Source organism: Vanellus vanellus (assembly GCF_965231255.1).
Source record: "Vanellus vanellus genome assembly, chromosome: 4".
In the NCBI taxonomy this organism is placed as follows: domain Eukaryota; kingdom Metazoa; phylum Chordata; class Aves; order Charadriiformes; family Charadriidae; genus Vanellus; species Vanellus vanellus.
Genome location: NC_138909.1, coordinates 80,531,928 through 80,548,150, shown reverse-complemented (window position 1 = coordinate 80,548,150; position 16,223 = coordinate 80,531,928). Strand labels below are relative to the sequence as shown.

Below are 16,223 nucleotides of genomic sequence, written 5' to 3'. Positions count from 1 at the left end.
GAGAAACCTTGTTTTGCATATTTAGTGGAATGAAACAGTAAAGAAAAATAAATAGTAATAGAAATAAGATTCTTACTGTAACATTCCTTAAAAACTTGAGGGAAGGAAAAAATATTTCTAACTGTCATTTACAATTCAAATAGTTACGTGCTTTCTAGCACAAGTTATATAGAACATACTGCCTTGGAGTAGTCTTCTTGCATATCACCTATAAAGTTTTGGTAGCTTGCTGTGAAATTATGTGTATGTGTTCTTGATGAGAATAATTTTTTTAGAATAGAATTGCCAATAAAAAGTTGTAGAAGTCTGCATACAAAAAACAGGCATTAAAGCAGAAGTTTTTGACAAGCAGGAGGAAGTCAGACTTGCCATTAAAGGATGCATCCTTCTCAGAAAAAACGACTTACCTGCAGATAGACTGTAGGCGAATAACATGTTCTTAAAGCTGAAAAACTGTTTTTTCTGCCCAGTTCTCAGTCTGCTTTTGATCTTCTAATCTGTTGTATAAAAATGAGAAGTATTGTGGTGGTGTTCACAAGAATTTCTTTGCTAATTTTTTTGATCAGGGTAGCTCGTGCATGAAATTCTGGGAAGTCTTGCAAACATTACAGAAGTGCGTCTTGCCCATCGTTGATCAGATCTTTCTTCCTCCTCCAGACAGCTAGGAAGCAATCAGCAATTAGAGAACATTGTAACACATCAGTGGTTGTCTTTCTAATTTTGTTATAGGTGAATGTAAGCTGAATGTAGAGAAGACTTCCAAATAAGCTGGACTGATGTGCACAGAGAAGGAATGAAGTATGGATGTGAAAGAACGTAGGCCTTATTGCTCCCTGACAAAGAGCAGACGGGACAAGGAACGGCGCTATACAAATTCTTCCGCAGAAAATGAGGAGTGCAGAGTGCCTACGCAGAAGTCTTACAGCTCCAGTGAAACCTTGAAAGCTTTTGATCATGATTCCTCTAGGTTGCTGTATGGAAATCGGGTAAAAGACTTGGTCCACAGAGAAGCAGATGAGTATTCCAGACAAGGTAGGCAAGATGTTTTAATTCAGAGTGTATAATTCATTAGTAATAAGTAACAAGGCATTCTTGCTGCGCAAAGAGTGTGTTATTGCACCCGTTTCATCAGTTTTAGTAATACTCTGCACAGATAGTGCACTTCACTTTTATCTCGCTAAATGGTTTACAAAGATGGGAAAGCATTATGTGCCATCTTTGAAATAAATAATACATGATGCACAGGAAAGTTATGTAAACGGCCCGTGTTGGGCAATGGATCAGTGACAACATTGCAGACTCAAGTGTGAAGTATTCAGGCCTTACAGCTTAAAAACTAGACCCCCAGCATAAATTCAACCCATTAACAGATTGCCCAAATGTTTGCCCCTCCAGTGTACCTAAAATGTAAATAGCTTCCAAATGAATCAAAATAAGCAAATGCAACTGTTCCAAGAAGGCCCACCCTATGTACAGGTTTGGGGAAACATAGTACGTGTGGATGAGCGTATGAATAATGCATTAGCTCAGTGCCTTTATCTTTTAGCTCACAAGGGCACTGTACATCTGGGTTTGTTGGGGGAATTTTTTGCTGGATGTCTATGATGTCTCACCAGATGCTAACAGGTTGCTGGAGCTCACTGTTGAATTTCTGAGTCCAGGACTGGAGAGAGATGAGAGATCTAAATATCCGTGGAGATGCTCAGAACCTGACTGGATATGGTCCTGGTCGACTTGCTGTAGCTGACCATACTTGAGCAGAGGGTTTGGACTAGGTGATCCCAAGAGATCCCTTTGGACCCCAGTGATTCTGGGAGGTTGCACTTGGCTTCAGTTAGGGTTAAACACCTGGATTCAGTCGTCACCCTTGGATTCAAATTTGTAGTCTCTGGAATTGACATTTCTACTTTTCCACAACTAAACTACTTAATATAAGGAGAAAGAAAAAAACACAAGTTATGAAATGTATGGACTACTGTGGCCCAGCTATCTAAAACGATAAAGCTAGAGCTGTGTGAACCTACGCCTCAGCCTTCTGTATAAAGCTATCTTCTCTTTTATGAAGAAACAAAAATAGATTTAGGGGTAGAAAAAGAAAGCTTCCTCCTTGTGAGGAAGTCCTTGGTTTTAACTTTATAAATGTTTAAAAATATTTTCCCCATTGGAGGTTTTTCTTTGTTCCAAGTAGAATAACTTTACATTAGAATTAGAGCTGGGCAGATGGTGTTGGCTTTTTTGCCTACAAATGTTTGCAAGGGAAATAAAAATATTTCTGTTAGGCTTATGTAACTGAGGCTTGCTGCTACTGTAGTCTGTCTGCTTTCTGCTGTGTATTTTTAGTTTCTGTGATGTGTTGAAACTTCACGTCATCACTACTTTCTAAGTGACTTTTTAAGTCATTAGTCACCTTGATCTCATTACTTTGATGAGGTAAAATCAAGAGGAAGTTTTCTAAGAACTGTATGGTAGACACTTTCTTACTACTAGTGACAAAATTATATCAAAATAGGCACCGGTTATTTAATGAATTCATAAACTATTGCCTGAATAGAGTACTGTTCTTAAATAGCAATAGCAAAGTGGAAGATGTTATATAGTCTGGCGCGTCACATATGGTGGTGCGCTGAGGCTTGGGGGCTTTTTCCTCTTCATTTTCTTCAGAAAAGCACATAATATTTAGCTAATACTTACTGCCCGATATGCAATAAATTACACGTCTATAGGCCTAAAATGGCAGTCTGGGATGTGTAGTGTCGTCTTCACCTTTCAGTGGTCTCAGCACTGTCATCTGTGCCCGTTTGATTTTCCTCGTTGTCCTTTCAATTCTTTTTGTATGGCTTATTGGCTTCCTCTAATGTGTGCTGGTTTAGCACCTTTGGGTACTACCTGCAGGTTTGATAGGGTCAGGTTATAAAGGGCTTCTTTTGCAGTCTTAGATAGTGTGTTCTTTTGATTCATCTTTGACTGAGAGAATTTACTGCTTCTGGCATTGGAAGCATTTTGTGGAAAAGGTTTCAAGGTCATTCCAAAGGTTTTTAAATAATATATAAAACACACTTCCCTGTATTTATTTTTTCCCCTCTGTCTAGAAATAGAGTGCAGATATGTGGCTTTGTTGACAGTCTAATTACATTCTAGCCTGCTAAATCAACAGGAAATAAATCTATAAGCAAAAAAGGCAAGCTTTAATAAATACCTTTAATTGGAAATTAATTTTTAAAATTAATCATGACCAGTGTTTCACTTCTTTTGCCCAGACTGTGTAAAATAACAATAGCAAGTTTCCAGTGTCCCCTGGAAAGCTACTGGAACAGTTACGTGAGTTTCTTCCGTCTCTCAAATGTGGCGCAATTTTAAAATGTCAGCGTGTTTTTGTGGCTAATATTTTGGGGTAAAGCCATTCAAACTTCCTGCTAATGGATCAGAACTTTCCCACCTCTTCTTCCTGAGTTGTCTCAGTACACATCTTTGTGCTACCTGCTTCCCAAAGTCCCATGGTAGGAATTCAGAAAGGGATGCGGCCGTGGGAGATAGATAGGTGTGCTCTGTTCAGTGGTAGCTTTATCCCAGGAGATCTTTACTTGTGGAGAGGAGGATATCCAATTGTCAGTTCCCATCACAGAATCTTTTTTTCTCTTCTGTTGAATTTTTGTTACTTGAGATGAATTGCGTAAATAGAAATAAGAGCCTAAAAATGCTTATCTTTCTCATTGTAATTCTAAAACTGGCATTTAAAACACAGTAAAATATTTGAACGTGAAATTATCATATAACTGGGATTATGTTGTTAACTCTGAAAGCCAGTTGACAAAACTGGAAGAGTAGGTGTGTTTGTTTGGGAAGTTGTAACTTCATCTAGGTCACATGCTTTTAGTTAACATCAATGAGAGATAAGACTTACTGTGGTCTCCTTCCCTTCTTCTCAAGCCCCTTCATCTGTTGCAAAACTGGGTTTGGTTTTAAACTCTATAGATGAGGATTATTTTGCCTACTATTTTTAGAACTTCTAATATAGTTACTTATTTTCACTTTGTTGTTAATCCCCACATAAGAGTCAAAAAAATTGGTAAGCCTGTGAATAATTAATCTCAGCATCCAGCCATGTAAATGAAGACCATCAGCTTTTTTTCTTCAAAAGTATTTTTAAGCTAGATCCTCAATTTTATATTGCATGTTTGAAAAGATACGTAATTTCATCCTTGACAATGGATGAAGCACCATGAAAGACTATTTGCTTCCAAGGTGTGACGATATGATTGTTTGCTGTTTATGTATTAGGGTGGAAGACGACACCTATTTTCTTATGCTTTGAAGTATCCAACTATAATGAGAAGCCTGATTTAAATGTACAACTTCTCTAATTGAATTCAGCAACCTAAGTGCTTGTATTTTGGAATATGTCCAAGTATCTTGCTGAATTCAGGATTAAAGCTGACTGTATAAAGTTGAATTTCTCTGTTGCACAGAGAGAAATTCCTGTGTTTACAAAATTAAACTGCTGTGTGAAGTGATACAAAGTACATAGCAGTCTCTGTGCAAAAATATCTGAAAGACTATGGAGTGGGAGGGAAGGAATGTAGAAATATAAAAAGTAGTATCTTTAAAAGTGAATTTGGAAAAAATAATTGGAAGTGATAATATAACAATATGAAAATTGAAGGAGATCATGAATCAAACCTGGACTCACAAGAACTGAAATTTTTTTTTATTAAGTAAGAAAAATACAGGCAGGCAAAAATTATTTAATTAACCAACCAATATATTTTTAAGGGAAGAGAGGAATACACAAGACCTCTTAAGTAGCCGTTGTTCCATTTAAAATAATTTTGTTGTTGCAGGACAGTATAGTGATTCTGTAGAGTGATCCCCATGTGATGTCAGTGAGTTTTTGCGCAGGAGCAGGAGCCTGACCCATGAGCACAGGTGGCAGGATGTGCTGCAGATCTGCGCGTGTCACAGCACTGTTTGTGAACGGTGTGAATTGAAAAGCTGAGCTGCGAGACACCTTTTGCCAATAGAAGACTCGATGAGGTAGTGCAGGTTTTGTTAAATTTTTACTTTTTGAAAGCTTGAGTCAACTATAGTTTAGCCTGCAGGTTAAGGTATTTGGTCTTTCTAGCTGGCAGTGAGAATCAGTTCACCGTCTTTATCAATCAGAACAATTCATTGTCAGCCAAGCCTCAACATAAATTTTTTCTCACGCTACCCCTTTCAGATTTGCAGGAGAAAGTACTTGTGTGCATGGTTTTGTACCTTTACTCTTCTGGAGTACTTAAGTGCCTAAGCTAGACTAAATGCCCTAATAACTCCTTGGAGCTGCAAAAAGAGGGGCTGAACTTACCAAACAAGCAAAGAAAAAGAATTTCTTTCCTTCACAATATGCTGGGTCACTGATACCAGGTTGCTCAAAAGTGAAGCCATGTGCAGTACGTTACAGTGTGCGGATGTATCATAGCTGTCGTTCAGCTGCCACTCCCGTGACAATTAGATTTAGACGCGAGAAAAATCTCACCGTTCAGTGAAAGAGGGACCTGAAACAGTAATATCTATGCTTCAACAATTTTATTTTAGTATTTAAAATATTAAACACTGTCAGGGATGCATTTTTAAGACTTCAGAAACCTGAAACGTTAATTGCAACTTCTGTCCTATTGTAATATGTCTCCAAAGTCTATTGCTTTTAAATACTAGCTGCTCAAAATGAGTTATTTGGATAGCAAAATGTTTAATCTTTTTAGTCTCCATAAATGTCAACTGTAGGATTAAAGGATTTAAATGGTCATGTTTTTAAACCTGAAAGTTTAAAGTACTTTTAAACTTACCTTTCTGAAGCAGTGGAGGGATAGATATGTAAGACCATTTTTGACCTTCCACTACCTTTGCCTTATTGATGAGCTGATTTTTGACTATTGAGTAAGCAAGTGCTTCTCAATAGAACTGAATCAGCCTGCTTTGCAGATTATTTACGAGAAGGTATGAAATAATACATGTGACTTTGTGATCTCCAGATGAGCAAATTAATCACCATTCAGTGACATGGCAAGTGCTTTCTCTCAAAGTCTGAGGCAGATATTAGAATTAGTGGTTTATGTTCCTGGCTGCAGTGCAAGATGTGTCCTGATTGTCATCGTGGCAGATACTTTTTTGTTATGCTAAACCACGGCCGCCTGCAGTATCAGCCCAATTTGAGCGGGTAACTTCTGTAAGCAGCATACGGTGCCAGTATGTTCTGAATAATTTTGTGGCCTTGAGCTAAACACATAACCTTCTGCCAGAGGTGGTTTTTTTTTTTTCCGTCTGTAATACAGGAATAATAACACCTACCCACCTCACAGGCGTGTTGGGAAGATTAATTAGTTTATGTTTGCAAAATGCTTTGAAGATGAAAAGCGCTGTAAGTGCTAAGTAATATTATCATCTTTCATTGCAATACTAGTTACTTCTTAAAGCAACAATAAGAAGTTAATTGGTTTTCAGGTTTCAGGTGATAAGGATCTGTTGACTTTTAAAGTTATTCTATCAGCTACAGAGTGGCACTAAGAAAAACATTTCACTTTTATTTGATTAGGAGTATATTTAGCTCACGCTCAGTGATGTGCACACTTGCTCTAAGGTATTCATCTAGTTGAAATTGGCCCCTTGTGGGTCATGGTCTGTAGATGAGCTGCGGATCTGGAGACAAAGGGCAATTGTGATTCTCCAGGGAAAAATCAACCTTGGTTATTGGCAGTAGACTGCTTGATCAGGCATTTCTACGCAGCCTTGGTCCACAGAGTGAAAACCTTGTCTTTGACTAGTCCAGTTGCAAAATAAGAGACTTAAGTTCTTGATCATAAAGATTAAGGATTTATAAGGTGAGCAAGGGGCCTTCACAAGGACTTTCAGCCTCATGAAAAGGAAGATACTTTAGAGGGTCTGTAATTGCTCTTATGTCTTTCCGTAGCTCATATACTGAGATATATGTGCTGCTCCTGTTCATAATAAAAAGTAAACTGAGGACTGGGGAGATAAATGGATCACATGCATGGGTATGAAAGATACCTTCAGCATGTTAACATCTATGGAGGGAATGAAGCTAGAAAAGTGTGCAGTTAGAGACAGGGTGAGGGGAGGAATGAAAGAGGCTGAAAAGTCCCGTCTCTCCTGTCCATTGGTTTAGTGCTTAGAGCTGAGAGTCAGGGCTGTAGGCCAAGCTGTGAGTGATTGCTCATTCCGTCACTGGCAAAAAAAATGCAGAAAGCGAAGCAGAGAAGTAAAATAGGAATAATTCCTCAGAAATTTCCTTGATTCTTTCTGGAATTAGTTTGTAAAATGTAACGCCTTACTGGCTTGAGAGCCGGTACTCAGCGTTACTGAGCTTACGGAAGCCGAAAGAGGAAATGGCAGAGCCACAGGAACATGGTTGCCTCAAGTTTTGTGTTTCTACTTTTTTGCTTTGCAGTGCCATAAATATGTCCGAGTCATAAATCCTTTCTTGTCTTCAGCATAATGGACATTTTGCTAGAAAATCTAAATTGAGACAATGCTACACTACATTTATTATGGGGATTTACAGAATGGAAACCCTTTTGGGGAGTCTAACAGCAGTGTGAGTGAGAGGGGGAGTTTTGGTCTTGTTTTCATCTCTGGGGAAGTCCTCGGGCCTGTGTTCTCTGATGTTTCTTGCATGCACTTACAGCGATGCTCTGAGAGCCTCGTTCTGTCCATGCATTGCAGAGCATGTGGGATACTTGTTTATGAAATCCTACAAGTAGAATGTATGGGGCTACTCTGAATAGGTGTGTTGGGTTTTTTCTTTATACCAGTTCAGAGCCTATTGAACTAATCAAGTCTTCTACCATGCTGTGAGACGTATCCCTCTGTGGGTCTGTCCGCTCACTTGTGGTGGCAGAAGTGCCTTTCCCTCGTGGAAAGGCCAAAATAATGGGCGAGTTTTCTCTCCTTCCCATATGGAGGAATAGCAGTGAGCCTGAGATCTATTTTACATCCTTCTGTCTCCTTCCTCCTCACCTTTTTCCCCCCATTTCAAGCCATATGTCTTGTCATTAGCATCGTACTGACCTTAATGTGGCAGTTCATACCTGTCAGATCTGTGGTTGTAGGCTCTTTGCAGACGGGGTATCCATCATCTCCACATTGCTTACCCTTGGGTCATATTTTCTTCACATCTATCAAATTTAGGCTTTATTCATATTTTGTAATAAACGGATGCTGAGATGTTGATGATTTGGTCCCAGGATCCAAAGATTAAGATAGAGGCCTAAAATGTCTAGACTGTCATTTTGGTCATGATCAAGACTGTGTTCCTTGCTACTGATGGACTTGTATGTAGTTTTTAAATCCACAGAATCTTTTTTTTTTTTTCTTTTTTTTTTTTTTTCCTTGCAGTCCATGATCTGGACAGCTGTGTTAGTTTCTCTTAATTTAGTTTGTATATTATGTAATCATAGTCATAAACCCGGGTTTTTATGTAAAATCCCCAATTTTGGAATCGTACTGTTTAAATTATTAATTCATTTACTGGAACATGATTGCTGATGCTGTAGCTTGAAGCTTTGAATTGTGCAATTGTGAAATTATCTTCAGCTGACTTTAATCTTACTCTGTGGTAACTTCAGAAGGACTTGATGAACAGTCCTTTATCCTTATACTGGATTAAGAAGTGCTTCTTATGTTCTAGTCTGTGGATTAGTACTGAGGATCCCCTGCCACACTCAAGCCTAACAGGGAATAAAATTAGAGTCTCCCAGACGGCACAGAAGAGTCTGCATGTTTGAACCGTAATTTGGAAACCCGGTGGCAGGAAGATATTGTGTTCCATTTGCATTGATTCTGCTCTATTTCTTAAAATAAAAACTTTCCCAGGCTAGCCTTTCAATCTGCGTCTCCTTGTGATTCTCTAGTTTAATGCTAGTAAAAATACATGGCTGGTTTAAATATCAGGTTTGAAATACATTATTTTCAACAAAAAAAAAATATTAGTTTGGGGTGGAGGTTTCTGGAATTGACTCAGGTTTTGAGTCTTACATAAAGCTCTTCTACCAAGAGTGGCACAGTATGTGCAGCTCAGAGAACTGACAGTATGTGGCATTAACCCTTTGGGAAGTCACTGAGATCATGACTTAGCTCCCCATACGCTTTTGGCGTATAAGCCCCTAAGGAATGGGAGAACTGTGTGGTTGATGGTTGCTCAGAATAACGAGCACTTGAAAATTATATGCACAGTTGCTAAGATTTAATATAATTTAATGCTCTTTGTTATTATGCCATTTACTGGTTAGATTGGAGGAGCAACTGTTTCTCATACAAATCTTACAGTTCCGCTCTAAATCAGGTAATGACAAGAAAAGGAGGTTAAGATGGAAAAGTGAATAGAGCGGAAAGGTCAAGAAAGAGAGATTAAGAGGTGACAAGGAAGAAGGTTGTGATGAGTGAAGAGAAGAAGACAGGAATTAAAACCGGGAGGAAATATGATACAGTGGATTAGGATGGTTTAAATTTCACAGATAATTTTCACAAAAACAAAAGAGAAAATCAGTCTGAAGTAATAACAACAAAATACTATGCCAAAACAGAAAGAAAAAATGTTAACACAGGCAAAGCTCATTACTTGTCAGTCTTCACTGTGATTTGCATCCTAGCAGACAGACCTCTGCACGTACAGCTTTGAAAACTCCTTTTTAGTAAGTACATTGTGAAGTTTGTTTGACAGAGTGGATGGTATCACATCTATTACTCATTCTCTCTTCTCTGTAATTGTATTTTACCCACCTAACATTCTGACTTCTGGAGACAGCATTTGTACACTCCTTATCAGAGTTTTATAGAGCATCCAAGGGGTCTATTTTTCTATTTTCTTTTTAAAAATCTTTGTCCTTTCCTTTCCAGCAAATTTGTTATTCTGCTGTACATTTAATTACAATTCTATGTCCTTCCTCTCAAGATCTTTCCTTGCAAAGGACCACCTTTGTAAGTGTGCCCCAGTAAATGGAAGAAAAACCTTTATTTTATTTACAAAGAAGTTACATGTTTTTCCTTAGGAAACCAGCTAGAATTGACACTTGAAAGTAGATGATGTTTAAGATCCCACAGGACTGTGTGGAATTCTTGTTAAACCAGTCCAGCTCTGCTTTGATCATGTAGGTGGATGACATCTACCCCATGTTCTCAGTGGTGCTGCAGTGACTAGCTAGTGCCCTGAGAACAGAAGGGACAGTTTTTCTGCCCATTGTTATATACAGAGAAGCTCCTTTTCCCATCTTTGGCTAGCACATAATTGATCTCTGCATTTTTCAGGAATTAGTACAGTGAACAGGCCAGCCAATTTGCAGTTAACAGAGCTATTTCTTCATAGCTGTCGTGTGTCTGAGGTAGGAAGGCAAGGTACTGTTGAATCAGGTCAGTAGCCTTGAGCTCTTGGTTGTACAGAAATGATGAAGCATTTCAGAGATGTAGTGCAGCTGTGGCTTCTGCTCTGGCTTCTGCTCTACAGAAAGTGTTCAGAGGTATTGAGAATGAGCTCCAGGTAAGGAGATTTAAATAGGAAAAACATGCCCGCTATATAGTGTCTAAACACGGACACAAAAGGAACTAAGTACTTTTCCCATACCAAAATAGCAGAAAACAGTGTGGTCCCTGCAGTAACGTTTTGACATCAGTGTGGCTTATACAATAAGCTTATATAATAAGCATTGCATTATAAGGACAAGTTTGGATGCGGTAGTCTGCAGACAGAAAATAAAAAGCTGAGAAAAATAGTTTTCCTCGTTTGTTTTCTAAATAAATGAGACTTAATTTAAAAAAAAAATCAGGATTAAGTAAGGAATTGAGGAAATGCAAGGAAGACGATTGGTTCTCCTAAGGACCATGATCATAGTTTTGCATCTGTATGGCTTTAGTTGTTTCACAATTTCACTTAGTTTAGTATAAGTATTTTTGTCATGCGTTATCACAGAGTGATTGTAGAGAAAATGGGCTTGATTTTTGAATGGCACAAAGGTGTTTTCGGCAGATAGAAGAAGGCAAGATACAAAGAAAGACTAGATTAGAAAGGGGACTGACAAGTAATAAAGGATGCAGGAGACATGGCATGAAACTTCATCAGACACATAAGCAAGGCCCAAACTAAACAGAATTTTGAGTATGGACTTGGATAGGTTTGGGACCTCTGCCTTTTTGGTACTATGTCTATCCTGTTACAACAAAAACAAAGTCAGCAAAGGCACTCTAATAAAACTGTAAATCCTCTGGTTTAAAAGGTAGGGGTGTGGGTGTATTTTTATGCTAATTAGGCAGATGCTTTGGAGGATTTTCAGAGGTTTTTTTTCTTTCTCTCTTTTCCACAATAGTCTATTGTTGTTAAAACCTGTCTTGTCAACTTATCAGTGGTTAATGAATTACTAAGGACGGTGCTGATGTCTGGAGATGCTGACAAATTCTCTGTTGGATATTTTTTGTTCATTCCTTCTATTTGTTTCTTTCCCCTTTTCATGGCTTTCAAGAGAATATATCTGTGTATATATTTAGTATAGATCCAACTTAGAGCAGGGACTGACAACTGAAGAACCATGGGGCTGTTTCTTTTGTTTAGTAGTTCTCTTCAAAAACCCATTTCCACAGATAACATTTTCAACTTGACGCTTAAGTTATTATGGATGTCTTTAAATAATTTCCCCAGTTTAGGCCAGGGAAACAAATGTGGCACAAGTACAGCAAGCTTCCATTTAATTCTAGCTGTTAACTTCTGACTTTCTAAAATAATACATAATTTCTGCATATATCAAACTTGGTTTTATGCAGTGTTTGATTAAAATAAAAAAATCACATTTCTAGACAATGTAACCTGTGTGATTCTGGCAGAGAAATATATATACACATAGGTGCACACTCTCTCTTTATCACATATATTAACATATATATATTAAAATCATGTTGGTATACACTTTTTAATGTATTTAAATAAAGTAGTTAAGGAGGTACGACAATTGTCTGTGGATCATTTCTTACATATAAAGTGGTTGCAACAAAACAGATAGATGTGTATGGCTACTGTTGGCAAATGCTGTGTTTTTAACAGTGATTGCTGCACAAGGTCCTGAAAGTTATTTTAGAGTTATTACATTAATTTTGATCTTGTCTGCACAAATGGAGGGTGTCAGCAGTCCTTACGCTACCCATAAATTGATATTCGTAGCCAAGAGAAGTGCAGTATCTAATGGTAGAGTGGTAGTAAATGGCATTATTGTCAGTTTTTAAAACCTAACTTCATGATACATCATCCCAAATAGTCCAAAGCCCCCAAAGGTGTCTCCAGAACAAGTCTCCTTGAAATGTCTCTCATTTTTTTCTGTTTTACACTTCATACTTTTTTTAAAGGAAAGGGAAAAAAAACCCAAAGCATTATGCCTATCTGGTTATTCTATATCTACATTTTCTTCGCAGGAATTAGTTCATTACAATTGCCAGGTTGTTTTTAAGTCTTTATGAACTGTTGAGGCACTTATTGTCAGTGGGAGAAATTGCAAATGTGTGTATAGTGTAAGAAACCGATGATTAAATCCCTCACATTGAAGTCATTCTGGAAAGGTTAATTAGAAACTCTAAGAACACAAGAAGGAGAACATCCTCTCTTCATACTCTTTTTTTTTTTTTTTTTTTTTTTTTTTTCCTCCACTGAGCTCCTACAACCTCCTTTTCAATTTTTATTTTTATTACGGAGTATTGTTCATTATCAGGTAAAAGCCCCCAATTATTCTGCTGCCCACAATGTCCCAGCCGGTATCCAGCTTCCCCTGGATCCTGGAAGACTTCCAGTTTTCATTGTTCAGGAATCTTAAGATGATGTACAATTTTTGTATCACGAATGTATGATTTCCTTTGGGATTTAAATTCCTACACAAAAACATTTTTCCATGTCAGCTTTTTGGTTTGGGTTTTGTGGGTTTTGTTTTGGTTTTGGGTTTTTTTTCATTTGTGTAGACAACTTACGCAGAGTACAATCCTCTTAGTAAAGCTCTTAGGAAAGCTTTAATTCAGAAGATGATTTAGCCTGATGTTTCTAAAGCAGTTAGAGCATTTCTGGGCTAGGCTGTAAAACTTCTCAGTGTAGTGAAAAGCTCTAATATATTGAATGCGATGAGAGAGCAAGATACAAACCCGCCCCCCTTTTCTGTTTTGGCCCTGTGACATGCCATTTTGGTTTTCTTACCATTCATAAGAGGGCAAAAAAGAAAAAAAACATTTTACGTGGAGGTAGGCTGTTGTAAACTTAAAGTAAAAAATAAAATCCATTAATAAATGGTAAGTGGTACATTGTGCCCGAGACTGAGTCTCCTAGAAAGTGATCGTGGGGGATGTTGGTATATAATGCCTGAAGTAGTTTCTCTTGAAAATAATAGTTTGCTTAAGAGGAGAAAAAAAAAAGGAGGGGAGGAATAGTATCTTCAAATTGATATGTCTGCACCGATGTCTCCCCGAGTGCAAAGAGGTCCTTTTCGCAGTGTGGGGAGCAGGGGGCTGTGTGGTGCAGGCTGGCCGAGGAGCTGCAGGTTGCGATGCTCGGCCGCTGCAGCTGGTCTAATTGGGGCTCAAGAGGCAGTACCTGGGTCTGTCCGCATCCTTCCTTGCCTCCAGATCTCGGCACCATGAGGTTACAGGGACCGGAGGCATAACATGCCATAGCATTGACGTCAACGGCAGTTTTGTTACTGACTCAAGTAACTTTGTCTTTGGTCAAAAATACCTCTTTCCATTTTGCTTCCCAAAACCCTGTTCTTGGAACCAGTAAGATACTGTGTGTGGAACTGTGTATACACCTTAGCCGCTTCATGCGTGTGTAGGTACACGTGTATACATACACACATGCACATGAGCTTCTCCTATATTTGCTTCTGACTTTAGGCAACTGTAGATTCACATAATAATATACCAAACACATAAAACCATCGTTCTAGACTGCCACCCTTAGCATATAGTTACCAAAATGCAAAATAATAAGGATTTTAGACACTTCACTGCTTTCAGCTCTGATCCTATTACCGCTGGGCGGTTTGTTTGGCCTGTTTGCTTCTCTGATTAGTTTCAACTCTCACAAAACCTGAAAATTCACGTGTCATGGCAGCTTTAAAAAATGGCACAATACTATCAGTGTGCATGGTAATCCTCTGTTCTTATACCTTTCACACTGTTCAGACATAGTCATACAAATGTTTACTTCTTTTATATTTACCTCCACAGCTGTGTTTTCATGCAAATACTTATTCACAGCTGCATAATAAATACAGTTTGATTTGTACCTAATTGTAGTAAATTATTTTCATTATTTATGAAAGTTATTGTCAAAATTAATTTATGGTTCTGACTGCGAAGAAACTTATGGGGACAACTTTATATGACCGCAGCAATAAAATAATTAACTGGTGCACTTAAAACAGGTCAATGGCCAGGGCATTAACTCTTAATATTTCAGGAATTATTTACACTTCTATATTCACACTTCTGCAATTCTATTACTTTCTGATTGATAGGATTCTGTTCTTGTATTATAAGCTTTAATTATCTTACTAATGTATTTTTATGTTCAATGACTAATTTTGGAGAAATTAGGATGCCTGTCAGATACAAAAATTGAATGTGTGTTCTAATTTTTAACCAGAGCTATGAAATAACTGTGGGCTAGGGTGGAAAAGCATTATGGGTATAGGCATGCAAATGAGCTTGCCAAGTGTCTGTATATCATAAAATGTCTTAAATCTATGGACATAAAAGTAGGATGAAGACAGCCATTAAAAAGGCAGTCATTTTTGAGTGTCGCATAATTTAGACACTTTAAGTTATTGAAGTGTCATGAGTTTATTGCACCTAATTTATTAATACAATCATTTGGGATTCACGTATGTCTCTTGCTCTGCCCCAAAACAGAGGCTAGAAGTCTGTTTAAAATGCACAGACTCTGCTTCAGCAGTAAAAGCCTAACGTGTTTCTCAAAATATGAGACATAAAAAATAAGAACTCTACCATAGTCCTTGCAGGTAATGGGTGGCCATGTTCCTGTTTGTTTATATTTCTGTATTAAAATACGGCAGAGAAATCCAATAAAGACAAAGTGAGTTTGGTTGCCATTTAATTTTTTCCATTGCCACATTAGGTGACATCTATACGGTGAAAATAGCCTGTTGCTTTGGCCTCTAACCAGGACAGAAAAAAAAAAATAATCCTGACAAATACCTTGTTACTGCTTTCGTGCTTTGAAAACTAAAAAAAGAAAAAAAAAAAATTAAAATGAGTTTTTCATTTATTTTTCAATCCTTTCATGTGCTGAATTGGCTTTTCTTAGTTTGGAGGTTCTGTTACATTTCTTTCCTACCCAGGAGCACTATTGATGTGTTTAAGCAGTTGACAAAACAGTGCTGAGGTGTAGTGTGAATAAAAAGGGGCACTACAGAGAGCTGGAGACAAAAGAATCCACTTGATTGTAATACATGCGGAGTTTTGACAAAGCATCTTGTGTGATACCTGAGACAATTGCACACGTGAAAAGTTTTTACTTTTAGGTTCTTTAAAAAAAATAATAATAATAATAAAAAAAAAATCTCACCTTTTGTTATCTTTTTTTCCCCTAATCAGGACAGAATTTTACCCTAAGGCAGTTAGGAGTTTGTGAACCAGCAACTCGTCGAGGACTGGCATTTTGTGCGGAAATGGGGCTCCCCCACAGAGGTTACTCTATCAGTGCAGGGTCAGATGCTGATACTGAAAATGAAGGAGTGATGTCTCCAGAGCATGCCATGAGACTTTGGGGCAGGGGGGTCAAATCAGGGCGCAGTTCCTGTCTGTCGAGCCGTTCCAACTCAGCCCTCACGCTGACTGATACCGAACACGAAAACAAGTCCGACAGTGAAAATGGTAAGTTCTTACACATATGCCCATATATAAATCAATGTTTTATTTGCTGTTTTGGTCTACACTCGGTAATTTTAAATCATTAAAGGAATGGCCTTGAATTATTTACCTATTTTTTTTCTCCTCTTTCCAGAAGAGGCAATATTCAGTATCACTCCTAACTAATGTAAGCTTTGGGTGTGATGTTTTAGCTGTAACTTTGAAAGAGTTTAATCACAAAAAAGATTAGGTCTGTTTTATCTCAGGCCATGTCACCTGTTATCCTTTGGGGAACAGCTAAGTAAGTGGTGATAAAGTTGATCCCCAAGGCCAGCTTGCAATCA

General features: G+C 37.9%; 1 long non-coding RNA gene across 1 annotated transcript in view; it reads left to right on the top strand.

Annotated features, from left to right (window-relative positions):
- Positions 1-15,653, top strand: part of LOC309670864 — a 218,229-nt gene extending 202,576 nt beyond the window's left edge. The window contains exons 3-4 of the long non-coding RNA XR_014269059.1: positions 730-1,032; positions 15,625-15,653. This is a non-coding gene — a long non-coding RNA (uncharacterized lncRNA). The remainder of the gene's footprint in view (positions 1-729; positions 1,033-15,624) is intronic.
- Positions 15,654-16,223: the final 570 nt, after the last annotated feature.